Source organism: Triticum aestivum, chromosome 5D (genome assembly GCF_018294505.1).
Source record: "Triticum aestivum cultivar Chinese Spring chromosome 5D, IWGSC CS RefSeq v2.1, whole genome shotgun sequence".
NCBI classification, from domain to species: Eukaryota; Viridiplantae; Streptophyta; class Magnoliopsida; order Poales; family Poaceae; genus Triticum; species Triticum aestivum.
In genome coordinates, this window is record NC_057808.1 from 385,772,153 (window position 1) to 385,785,801 (window position 13,649).

The window sequence follows — 13,649 nt, forward strand, 5'->3', positions numbered from 1 at the left end:
CATTATCACAAAAGTTTCCACACCGGCTCCAATATTTTATACCCGAATCTAAGAGTCTCGTAGCCAGTCCTCAGAATCGTCATACGGAGAGATATAGCCAGGATACCACATAATTCTATACATTTCTTGAATACCGCCTCTGGTTTTCAGCAAATTAACAAAATAAATCAGACCACGCCTTCCATACTTCTTCACACCAGCAACATCAAATAGGAATGCACAGATGTAGAGGAGGAAAACCGGCATTCTATGTCATGAAACAACATTCAGTTAGTGCTTGAATGAAGCATCTCCAAAAGAAATGCATAAAAAAGATTTGTGTTGTTTCATAATCAAATCAAGAAGCCCAATCTATTGAAGTCTTTTGATGGTACTGTCGATTTCATATTAATAACTAATAAAGGTCGGAGAGCTAACCCCAACTTATATCCTATCAGATACAAAATTTAGATGCTTACACAAAGTATATAGCTCAGGAATCTATGTTCTATACAGAGTTCCATCAAGACTTGGCAGACTACTGAAATCTGATTACAAACATCTATATATCTCGTATAGCTAAGATAAATAAGAAAATTGACAGATAGAACAGTCGGATCCTCTGGTGGGAGGATTGTACTTATGGTGACAGCCCTAACAACACTAAGTATATTTCATATGTACATATCAAAGCTCCAATATTAAGTCACAAAGTTAATGATAAGCTTGACAAAAATTCGAGCAGAGACACATACGTTTTAGACCAACAATGTTGAATGGCAACTCAATGACTGAATGAGATGCCATTACACGTTGAAAGAAAGCATCCGACAGTTTGTGATTTGCACATTTTTGTACTCTTTGCATGCAGTGCAATGAGAGTTTAATGATACTTCATGCATTCTTCGACAAACAGAATTATGAACTGCATTCTCAAGCAGGGAGAGAATGTGCCAATTCAAAATTTCCTTACCTACTGGATGTGAAGCAAAGTTATCACTGTTCATGTGGCCATGGAAACATTGCATTATCTTGTTTTAGGCCATTTTTGCTAGGCTAATTGCCCACACATGATGCGTTGGTTAATGCTTGTGACTCATATGCAGTATGAATATCTTTGTCACCCTATTATTAGTGTAAGACAACCACAACCCTTAACACTTCTATCAAAAACAAAGTTAAACTCGGGCAGCAGAACAAAGTGACATACAAAGAACAAAATCTAGTGAGGGCAAGAAAAATTGCTCCATCTTTCTCTTCCATCACTCACGTTGAATGTAAGCCTTACTGTTCACATCTTGGATATGAATTTAACACCAAAAAGCATTAGCTACCACTATGGTTGACCTATAGATCTGAAATATAATTCTTATGATGTTTTAGTGTTGGTATATCAGTTTGACAAGCTATCTAAGTTCTAATAAAATGTAGAAAGGGAAAAGGGATACATAAAAACAGAATTATGTGCTGTACAAATTGGAGGATAAGTTGTCATTCAAGAATTTGTAATTCAACGTTAGAAGGAGTTATTTGAAAATGCAAGCGGTAACTCTAAACAAAACTGTTGCACCTGACTACTAAATGATTTAGCAGTTAGACAATGCATACTGACCTAATAGCATCCAGGAGGACATAGTTTTTCTTGATATCCTTCAAAACCATGATAAGTATGGTACCTACATTGAGAAGGTGATGCAATGAATCTCCAAAAATATGGCTAAGTGGAACAACTACTACTGCAGAAAGAAATGAAACTGGACCATTAAAAAATATAGTAGAATGACTTGCAATTCACAAAAAGTGACATTAGGTTATAAATACACACAAATGTAAATACAGTTATAGTTAATGCTAAACAAGCTATTTGAGGTTGCTAAAGAAAGCCACTGGTGATTTAAAAAAATGAACACATCAATGTTGCCACTGATCAGTCACTTGTGAAATGTATATTAACAGTTCAGTTCGTAGTAATTTCTCACAACTTTATAAAGTCAGGAGTCTTGCAATGGGTATATGGCATTTTGTGCAAGTGACGGTGACCCAGACAACCGTAGTGTATGCATTATAAATATGTTAATTCAATCCCAAAGCGACTATAGTTTTGAATTAAGCTGATAACTTTTTATTAAGTTACATAACAGTATTGAGTCAAAGGAACAGTCCAGTGTTCACAGTATCTGTTTGGAGCACAAAGTCTTGTTCACTCTACACATTTGTGAACAAGACTTTGTGCTCCAGTAAGATAATGTGTTAGTATTATTATTTATTCATAGGGATACTTTATACTCTTCTCCTGCACTAAAAAGTACAAAAAGTAAGAGCATCTCTAACCCATCCGCAATAAATCTGTAACTCCAAAAAAACTGCCACTATGGGAGTTAGCACACTCTAACCCATCCGCAATACTTCTCTTAGCTCCCTAAAAAATTGGAAGCTCTCAAAAACAGCCCTTCCCTCCCGACAAATTGAGATATTTTGCACCCTCCAATACTCGTATCTGGGGGAGAGGAAGTTTCCCTCCTCAACCCCCACCTTGTGTCGATGACATCTATGACAAGCAAAGCCACCCCCGTGGGCCGTGTCCCGGCCCACTCCCGCCACACCGTGACCCATCTCCGTCTCCCAAGCCTTCTCCCGTTGCCTCCAACGAGCCGTAACTTGCGGCAGCCACTGCAGCAGCTCACCTCCCCACCGCTGCACCAGTACACCACTGCCTCCCGAGCATCCTACTGTGCCTGGCACACCTTCCCCAAGGGTCCCAGCAGCCACTCCCCCCACCCTGCGCTGACTGTCATCACCTCCAAAATTGTGCCGTGGTCTCAAGCATCAGCGAGGGCGAATTGGTATGCCACCTCCCCCTCCCCCCACTGCCACAGCGGTGTTCGTAGCGAGCCCCGCCGGCCAACGTGCGCTCCTGCTGGAGATGCACGGAACATATATTTGACAAAAGGGTCAAAAGGATTTTTTTTCATCCTTCCCTTTTTTTCTGCAATAATGTAGAAATATAGTTCAAATTGGTTTTTGTATGCAAAGTTAGGTGAGAATTGACCAAAAAAACATTGGGAGTTAAGTTTAGGGAATGGGTTAGATATAAGCAATATTGGGCGGGGTTTTGGGAGTTGGGGATGGGTTAGAACTTAGAAATGATCTAAGATACTCCCTCCATTTCCTTTTACTCCGCATATAAGATTTGTCTTAAGTCAAATTTCATGAAGTTTAGCCAAATTTATATTAAAAAATATCAACATGTACATTACTAAAGATATACAATATGAAAATTAATTTAATGATGCATTTAATGATATTATTAGTTTTGTGAGTGTTGATATTTTTTCTATAAACTTGGTCAAATTTTAGGAAGTTTGACTTGAGGCAAAGTTTATATGCGGAGTAAAAAGAAAAGGGGGGAGTAGTAGTTTGCTATACAATCTGCTCCATTATCTATGTTACTTTGTGCATCATATAATCCCTTTTGATGCGTTTAACTGAAAAATAACAATTTAAAAAAATAAGGAAACTACCAAATTTCAGTCGGGTTATCAAGCTGTTTGACTTGCGGCGTTTATGCAACTCTGATGATACAACACTGAGTCTATAGAACATGAAGGCGAGCATGACATCAACAAAGAGTGAAGGAGCCGTCTTCCACAGTTGGTAACAGCCAACACATCCAAGAAATGCACCTGCAAATAGACATAATCCATATGATGTGAGTGATTCAACAGTTAAAACAATGAACATATAACAGAGTCATTCAACTCAAACTCAAACGCACCAAAGACCATGCCGATTTGATAGTCCTCAAGATCGTATGCGCGGCGGAGCGAACAAATCTCAGCTACGCTGCGCATCAGAGGGCGGAACATGTCAAGCATCTCCGCCTTCAACGCCTCCCATGCCTCGTCCCTTTTGTTTTTAATGACGGGCCGATCCTCTATGCCAGGAGAAGGACCAGGGGAGCAACGCTGCAGAAGCAGTGGCATAAAGTTCATTACGCCCGAATAAACTGTGGAATCAGGGAACTGAGCTGCCCAGAAGAAAGTAGTAGTACTTGCCACTACCAACGGCCATGAAGCACCGATCCGGTGGGGATGGGAGCACGGTGAGAAGGAAACCCTGTGTGTAAGCTCCCTGGCCCCGGTGCCCGCGGCAAGAAGGTCCCGCGGCCATTTCCACTCCGAGCTGCAGTTATTCTCTGGGCCGTCAGGTGGGCGCCGGCGCCGGCGCCGCCACAGCGGACAGCCAACATCGGAACCGGGGGTGGGGTTGGGGGCTGGCGGCGCGGTGGTACAGTACCAACAACAAAAATAGCGCGCTACAAAATATAGCGAGGCCCTTCTCCAAATGCTACACAAGTTATAGCGTGCTATATTTCAAAATAGCGTTTACAAAAAATTTCAAATATATCTAGAAATAAAGTATTTAAGCAACTAAATTTTTGCTAGGAGCAAGCAATATATGCATAAGGGCCAAATCTAGGACATAAAAATTGTAAGTCTCAAACAGTTTCAAGATAAAAAGAGTGAGAAAGGTAGTGGTCGTGGGTTGGTTTTGGCCTGCTGGGCTTGCTGGGCTGTGGTTGTTTAAATTTTGCATGGTCTGCACGTTAAAACATGTAACGCTACAACGTTATAGCGTGTGTAGCGCGCTAATTACGCAATTAGCGCCGTAGCGGCCGATTTTGCCAAAACGTAACGTCTCCCTTCAGAATATGCTATAACCGCGCTATAACGGCGAAATAGCGTGCTATTTTTTTCATTGTACAGTACACTTCTAGGAGAGATCTAGGGTAGGCATCAGACTCGTGCTAACGGAAACTGGCGGCGATGGCGATGGAGACCACTCGTTGGCCGTTGGATCGGAAGGAGCACATGCGTTGGATATGCTACCTAGTCCAGGCGAGAGATGGGCGAGAGATTATAGGTTGACTGGATAGCTAATTTGGTGGGGCAGCATCTGCAACGCATGCGTTTGTTTTCTATGGTAACTAATCCAGCGCTAATAATGTGGGATTGATTTTTTTAGGGTAATAGTGGGACGGGGCTTGCCTGTGCCCATCCGTGCGCCCCTGATACGTGTCGCCCATCCCTGCCTCCCCTCGTGGGGCCGTTTTTAGTCGCAGAAAAAACAATCAAAAATATCCTTCCTAATACGCATCGACCCGTAATACTTGCTTTACCCCAAAAAAAAAAGACCCGTAATACTTGCTGGTCATCAAAACTGAATAAAACAATGGAGGGGAATAATCCCGCCCAATCAGATCTCTTAATCACGCCAAAACAACATCCTTATATCTAAATCGCATTGGAATGGACCAGAAAATATAAAGATTAATACAGCCTGCTGAAACAAACAGGAGACTCTTTATCATTCATCAATCAACAGCGTCAAGCAGATGCAACGTCTCTGAGTCTGGCGCGGCCTAGAGATTGAAGCGAAGGATCTTCTTGTCCGTCCCTGATGGCTTCTCCAGGGGGTGGTCATGGGAACCATGATGATAATGGATCAGAACCACCAACAGTGAGATTCTTACTTGTATTCTTCATATCCTCCTTTTCATCTTCCTAGTGATTTTTTGTCTTCATATCCTCCTTTTCCCTGATGGTAAATAAACATGGTTGTTAAACATCTGTGTATTAACTATAATGTACATTGATTGATACAGGATGTGCAAGAAACCGCAGCTAGCAATGCGAAAGATCGTATTAATGAAAGGGTACCAAAGATTGGAATGAATTTTTTATCTGATGAAGAGGCTTATTCCTTTTATAACAAGTATGCTGAAGTTATGGGTTTTAGCGTCCGGAGAGGCGGTAAGCATAGAGTGAAAGACTGGTGATTCTTTACAAGCACAACCTGAAAGCACATCGAGGGTATAAAACTATCCTGCTTGGTTTACATAGAAAAAATAATTTTATTGACATTTATCTATCATTTTTGTAGGGTCATTTGGAGTTTATGACAAATCAAATGGTTGCACCGCACTTGCAGTACAACCCATTGCTAAGTGCCTCAATGCAGTCGTCACTTGGAAATGCATTCTCGATGCCAATGAACCAAAGAATGCTGGCAGGATTCCAACAATACAATGCACTAATGGTATAAGCATTCTACTTTGTCATGTTTTATTATCATTTCGAAACTTCTGCATCATTAAACTTTGCTACTTTTCTGCATAGGGTCATCCAAACAACCACATCTACACCGATTTCCAACTGCACAACTCGGCATTGCAGCAACAGAGCATTGGAACCTCTGCCTCTACTATAATGACAGGACAAAATCAAGTCATCTTCCATGAACCGAAGCCAACTTAATCAATTTGTTATGAACAGTTTATAGCTATGGCATGACTGTCGGTCCTGCTGCCAGCTCGATTCACCTTTCCTACCCCATCACCACCCCGCGTGCTTGTGGCGGATGGAACGACAAAAGGATTGGTCACGCCAGAACAAAATTTCTCACATTCGCTCGTTAAGACACTCCCTTGTTAAATAAAAAGTTCCATCCCATGTACTAAAGCCAATTTAATCAATTTTGTAGATGACACTGGTTTTCTTGTTATTTGCCATGGATTTTTAATTTTATTTTTTGCGGGGGTGCCATGGAATGAATCGAATATCGATCAAATTAACCCTATGCACCGAAGTCGATTTTAATTGACACTATTTTTCATTAGAACTTATTATTGAACATCGATTGAATAGAATAGCAACCAAATTATCTCTATGCCCACAACCATAACTCGTGTTCCTAGTAAACAAGCAAGAAATCAAAGATCAAGAGACCAGCAAAGCAAAAAAGAAAATTTACCTGTGTGGCTGTGTCGTATCTCTTGTGGAAGTAGTAGAGCTGAATCTCTTGGTGAACGAACGAAGGCACCGCACGAGCTCTCCACCACGAGCCTGCGGTGTCCGGGTCTGCTGCCTCCGTCTATGTGCAGCACACTCATGGCGGTACAGAGCTGCTGCGCCACCCGGGATCCGCCGCCTCCATGTACGGGCTGCAGCGCTCCAGCTAGTCGAAGCAACTACCCCACCCACTATCCACCACCTCCAGGTCGGGGCTGGAGCGCTCGAGCTCGTGAGTCTCTGCAGGCAGCTGCGCCCGCCCAAGATCCACCTCTCCATGGTCGGGCTCTCGAGCTGCCCCTGACCTGCTGCGCGACCGAGGAGAGAAGAACATGGCCAGCAGCCGGAGAAGATGCAATCCGGCGAGAGAGAAGTCGACTCCTGAAGTAAGGGGGCATGGGGTGGACATCGCGGCGGCTTCATCCCCTCCATCCTCCATGCTCTGCTCCATGTCCGAGCTCTGACGGGAAAGAGAGAGAGAGAGGAGTAAAGAGGTGAAGAATACGAGAGGACCCCGCTGGACCGAACAGACGCGTATTAGGATTGGTATTTTGTTTTTTTTTCGCGGCCAAAAACAACCACGCCGAGGAGAGGCAGGGATGAGCGACACGTAGCAGCGGCGCACGGATGGGCGCACGTACCGGGCGCAGGTAGCCCCGTCCCGAGCGTCTCCCCTGCCTATTTTGGCTGCCCCCTTCCCCACGTCTCCCTCCCTATAAAGCTGAGGACCCCCTCGACCCGTTTCGCCCCTGCTCGATCCCAGAGACCCCGTACACCGCCCACAATCCCTCGCCCGACATCCGAACCACCACCGCCCGCCATTGCCGTCGTTGTACACCCTCCGGTCACCCTCGACTCCAATCGACGTCGCCATCCTCTCCGCCCTCGACCGCTGCATCGCCTGAGCTGCTCCGTCGTCGCCGGGAGCCCCTGGAGCAGCCTCCCGCACCGAGCTCGAGCTCCCTGCCTTGCCTGACTCCTCCTCCCCTCTGTAAGCGCCGGCAACCCTCTCCCTCCATCCGATCCAGATCTAACGGCTAGGATTAGATCGCTCTTCTTTTACGCTGAATCATTTTCCGATAAGGTTTGGTCGACCGCCCGTTTCTCTGAATTCAATCACTAGCCGACCAAATCTCGCGCTGCGACGTGTCACTTGACCGCTCCGTAGCAAATTCCTATTTTCTGTTTTTAATTTTGATTTCAGAAATAGTTCTGATTTTAGAATTTGAATATCTTTTACGATTTCTAATATTTTTGAGTGATTCTTTTTTATTAGATTCAAATTTTCATCTAGTTTCTGTAGATTCAATTTGGGCCGAGTTTGAAATGTTTAAATTTTGAATTAGATGCAATTTGCTCAAACCGCTATTTTGCTTATAACTTGAGTTTAAATTTTTATTTTGATTTAATTCTTTTTGCACTTTGTCACAAAAATAGTTGTGAATCTAGTAGCACTTCAATTTTTATTTTTGTTTCATTTTAAATTTGATTATTAGCAAAAAAAGGTACTATTTTAGTTATTTCTAGGATTTATCCTATTTCTTTTTGTTTTAATTGTTTTCAATTATTTTTATTTTTTCAATTTGACAAGTTTTAATTACTTTCTGTCAGTTAACAGTAGGCACTTTATTTGTAGTTAAAATATATTTTTTGTTTCTTTTGTGTTGAAAGAAAAGTTGTTTTGATCATAAGTGGAGTTTTATAAATGAATTTAAGTTGATTCTTTTTGCATAGAAATTTGTAGCAAATTTTATTTCTGTTATTTTAATAAAAACTTTATTTCTTTTTTGTTAATTTATTATTTTAAGTGCTTCCTTTGTTGTTGAGTTATATTAGAACAAAAAAAATTATTGTTTAGTGTGTTAATCTTCATAGTTTTCTTTATAGTTTCTTTTGAAGTTTCCTTTGAATTTTTATTTGGATTTCTTATTGATTTTTTATTTGTTGATTTTTATTTTTGATTGCTAGAATGCTTGCTAGTATGTTTGCTTATGTGAATATATTGTTTGACTATATAGATTTTCTTCGTAGAGTGACGATTAGTTCTATCAACTTTTTGAGAACGTTATAGTCTTCATCAAGTAATACCACGCAAGTTCACTTTGACCATATTTTCATACCTATGCTTTATTGCATTTAGTGTCACCTTCAACATTCCTCGAGTAGTTATATTGAGCTTGAAACTTGAGGTAGTATTCATGAGGTAGGAGAAACCCAATACCCCTGTTTACCATTGTCATGGAAGGGACGTTACCTTGCATTATTGCTACGCTCTAGTAGATGGGGGTTGGATGTGTGATACAAGAGTGTCGTGAGGATTAATAATTCAAGACATGCATGATGATCAAGACTTCAAGGACTCAATATACCTCTAGATGGAATGGTATTGCATCTGGCAGCCTGATATCTATCATGGTTATGCTCAGGAATCCTGGTATCTACCTGTGATCATCCCGACATAATGCCACCCAGGCTCAAAGAGATGGATGGATACTTCAAGGCCGGAAAGCTTACGTGTGCAACCGCGAGTCATTATTGTTAGGAATCGTAGCATAATTTAAAATTTTCCTACGCTCACCAAGATGCATATATGGAGTCTACTAGCAACGAGGGGAAAGGAGTGCATCTACATACCCTTGTAGATCGCGAGCGGAAGCATTCCAATGAACGTGGATGACGGAGTCGTACTCGCCGTGATCCAAATCACCGATGACCGAGTGCCGAACGGACGGCACCTCCGCGTTCAACACACGTACGGTGCAGCGATGTCTCCTCCTTCTTGATCCAGCAAGGGGGGAGGAGAGGTTGATGGAGATCCAGCAGCACGACGGCGTGGTGGTGGATGTAGCGGGTCTCCGACAGGGCTTCGCCGAGCTTCTGCGAGAGAGAGAGAGAGAGGTGTTGCAGGGGAGGAGGGAGGCGCCCAAGGCTGTAGCTTGCTGCCCTCCCTCCCCCCCACTATTTATAGGACCCCTGGGGGGGCGCCAGCCCTTGGGAGATCAGATCTCCAAGGGGGGCGGCGGCCAAGTGGGGGGGAAGGGGTGCCTTGCCCCCCAAGGCAAGGGGGAAGCTCCCCCCTAGGGTTCCCAACCCTAGGCGCATGGGGGAGGCCCAAGGGGGGCGCCCCAGCCCACTAAGGGCTGGTTCCCTTCCACTTTCAGCCCACGGGGCCCTCCGGGATAGGTGGCCCCACCCGGTGGACCCCCGGGACCCTTCCGGTGGTCCCGGTACAATACCGGTAACCCCCGAAACTTTCCCGGTGGCCGAAACTTGACTTCCTATATATAATTCTTCACCTCCGGACCATTCCGGAACCTCTCGTGACGTCCGGGATCTCATCCGGGACTCCGAACAACTTTCGGGTTTCCGCATACATATATCTCTACAACCCTAGCGTCACCGGACCTTAAGTGTGTAGACCCTACGGGTTCGGGAGACATGCAGACATGACCGAGACGCCTCTCCGGTCAATAACCAACAGCGGGATCTGGATACCATGTTGGCTCCCACATGCTCCACGATGATCTCATCGGATGAACCACGGTGTCGAGGATTCAATCAATCCGTATGCAATTCCCTTTGTCAATCGGTATGTTACTTGCCCGAGATTCGATCGTCGGTATCCCAATACCTTGTTCAATCTCGTTACCGGCAAGTCTCTTTACTCGTACCGCAATGCATGATCCCGTGACTAACGCCTTAGTCACATTGAGCTCATTATGATGATGCATTACCGAGTGGGCCCAGAGATACCTCTCCGTCACACGGAGTGACAAATCCCAGTCTCGATCCATGCCAACCCAACAGACACTTTCGGAGATACCCGTAGTGCACCTTTATAGTCACCCAGTTACGTTGTGACGTTTGGCACACCCAAAGCACTCCTACGGTATCCGGGAGTTGCACGATCTCATGGTCTAAGGAAAAGATACTTGACATTGGAAAAGCTCTAGCAAACGAAACTACACGATCTTTTATGCTATGCTTAGGATTGGGTCTTGTCCATCACATCATTCTCCTAATGATGTGATCCCGTTATCAATGACATCCAATGTCCATAGTCAGGAAACCATGACTATCTGTTGATCAACGAGCTAGTCAACTAGAGGCTTACTAGGGACAGGTTGTGGTCTATGTATTCACACATGTATTACGATTTCCGGACAATACAATTATAGCATGAATAATAGACAATTACCATGAACAAAGAAATATAATAATAACCATTTATTATTGCCTCTGGGGCATATTTCCAACAGTCTCCCACTTGCACTAGAGTCAATAATCTAGTTCACATCACCATGTGATTGACACTCACTGGTCAGATCACCATGTGGCCAACATCTAAAGAGTTTACTAGAGTCAACAATCTAGTTCACATCACTATGTGATTATCACTCAATGTGTTCTGGTTTGGTCATGTTATGCTTGTGAGAGAGGTTATTAGTCAACGGGTCTGAACCTTTCAGAACCGTGTGCTTTACGAATATCTATGTCATCTTGTGGATGCTACCACGCGCTATTTGGAGCCATTTCAAATAATTGCTCTACTATACGAATCCGGTTTACTACTCAGAGTCATCCGGATTAGTGTCAAAGTTTGCATCGACGTAACCCTTTACGACGAACTCCTTTCCACCTCCATAATCGAGAAAATTCCTTAATCCACTAGGTACTAAGGATAAGTTCGACCGCTGTCATGAGATCCTTTCCCGGATCACCATTGTGCCCTCTTGACCAACTCATGGCAAGGCACACTACATGTGCGGTACACAGCATAGCATACTATAGAGCCTATGTCTAAAGCATAGGGGACGACCTTCGTCCTTTCTCCATCTTCTGCTGTGGTCAGGTCTTGAGTCTCACTCAATACTCACACCTTGTAACACAGCCAAGAACTCCTTCTTTGCTGATCTATTTTGAACTCTTTCAAAATCATGTCAAGGTGTGCTGTCTTTTGAAAGTATCATCGGGCGTCTTGATCTATCTCTATGGATCTTGATGCCCAATATGTAAGTAGCTTTATCCAGGTCTTCCTTTGAAAAACTTCTTTCAAACAACCCTTTATGCTTTCCAGAAATTTTACATCATTTCGGATCAACAATATGTCATTCACATATACTTATCAGAAATGTTGTAGCGCTCCCACTCACTTTGTTGTAAATACAAGTTTCTAACAAACTTTGTATAAACCCAAAAACTTTGATCACTCCATCAAAGCGTATATTCTGACTCCGAGATGCTTGCTCTAATCCATGGAAGGATCGCTGGAGCTAGCATACCTTTTAGCATCCTTAGGATCGACAAAACCTTTCTGATTGCATCACATACAACCTTTCCTTACGAAAACTGGTAAGGAAACTTGTTTTGACATCCATCTGCCAGATTTCATAAATGTAGCTAATGCTAACATGATTCCGACGGACCTAAGCATCGCTACGGATGAGAAAAACTCATCGTAGTCAACTCCTTGAACTTGTGAAAATACTCTTTGCCACAAGTCGAGCTTCATAGACGGTAACATTACCGTCCATGTCCGTCTTCTTATTAAAGATCCATTTATCTCAATGGCTTGCCGATCATCGGGCAAGTTCACCAAAGTCCATGCTTTGTTCTGATACATGGATTCTATCTCGGATTTCATGGCCTCGAGCCATTCGTCGGAATATGGGCCCACCATCGCTTCTCCACAGCTCGTAGGTTCATTGTTGTCTAGCAACATGACTTCCAAGACAGGATCACGCATTACTCTAAAGTAGTGCGCATCCTCGTCGTCCTACGAGGTTTGGTAGTGACTTGATCCGAAGTTTCATGATCACTATCATAGGCTTCCACTTCAATTGGTGTAGGTGCCACAGGAACAACTTCCTGTGCCCTGCTACACACTAGTTGAAGCGACGGTTCAATAACCTTATCAAGTCTCCACCATCCTCCCACTCAATTCTTTTGAGAGAAACTTTTCCTCGAGAAAGGACTCGTTTCTAGAAGCAATTACTTTTGCTTCCAGAAATAGGAGGTATACCCAACTGTTTTTGGGTATTCTATGAAGATGCATTTATCCGCTTTGGGTTCGAGCTTATCAGCCTGAAACTTTTTCACATAAGCATCGCAGCCCCAAACTTTTAAGAAACGACAACTTAGGTTTCTATAAACGGTGTCGTCTCAACGGAATTGCGTGGTGCCCCTTTTAAAGTGAATGCGGTTGTCTAATGCCTAACCCATAAACGATAGTGGTAATTTGATAAGAAACATCATGGTATGCACCATATCCAATAGGGTGCAGTTATGATGTTCGGACACACCATCACACTATGGTGTTCCAGGCGGTATTAATTGTGAAACACTTTCCACAATGTCTCAATTGTGTGCCAAACTCGTATCTCAGACACTCATCTCTATGATCATATCACAGACATTTTATCCTCTTGTCACGACGATCTTCAACTTCACTCTGAAATTACTTGAACCTTTCAATAATTCCGACTAGTGTTTCATCAAGTAAATACACTCAGCATCTACTCAAATCATCTGTGAAGTAAGAACATAACGATATCCACTGCATGCCTCAGCACTCATTGGACTGCGTACATCAAAATGTATTACTTCCAATAAGTTGCTCTCTTGTTCCATCTCACTGAAAACGAGGACTTTCAGTCATTTTGCCCATGTGGTATGATTTGCATGTCTCAAGTGATTCATAATCAAGTGAGTCCAAACGATCCATCTGTATGGAGTTTCTTCATGCATATATACCAATAGACATGGTTCGCATGTCTCAATCTTTTCAAAAATGAGTGAGTCCAAAGATCCACCTACATG

The 13,649-nt window shown here is 43.2% G+C and overlaps 1 pseudogene; it reads right to left on the reverse strand.

Moving 5' to 3' along the window:
• Positions 1–40: 40 nt before the first annotated feature.
• LOC123120691 (uncharacterized) lies at positions 41–4,228 on the reverse strand (annotated as a pseudogene).
• Between the last annotated feature and the right edge of the window lie 9,421 nt (positions 4,229–13,649).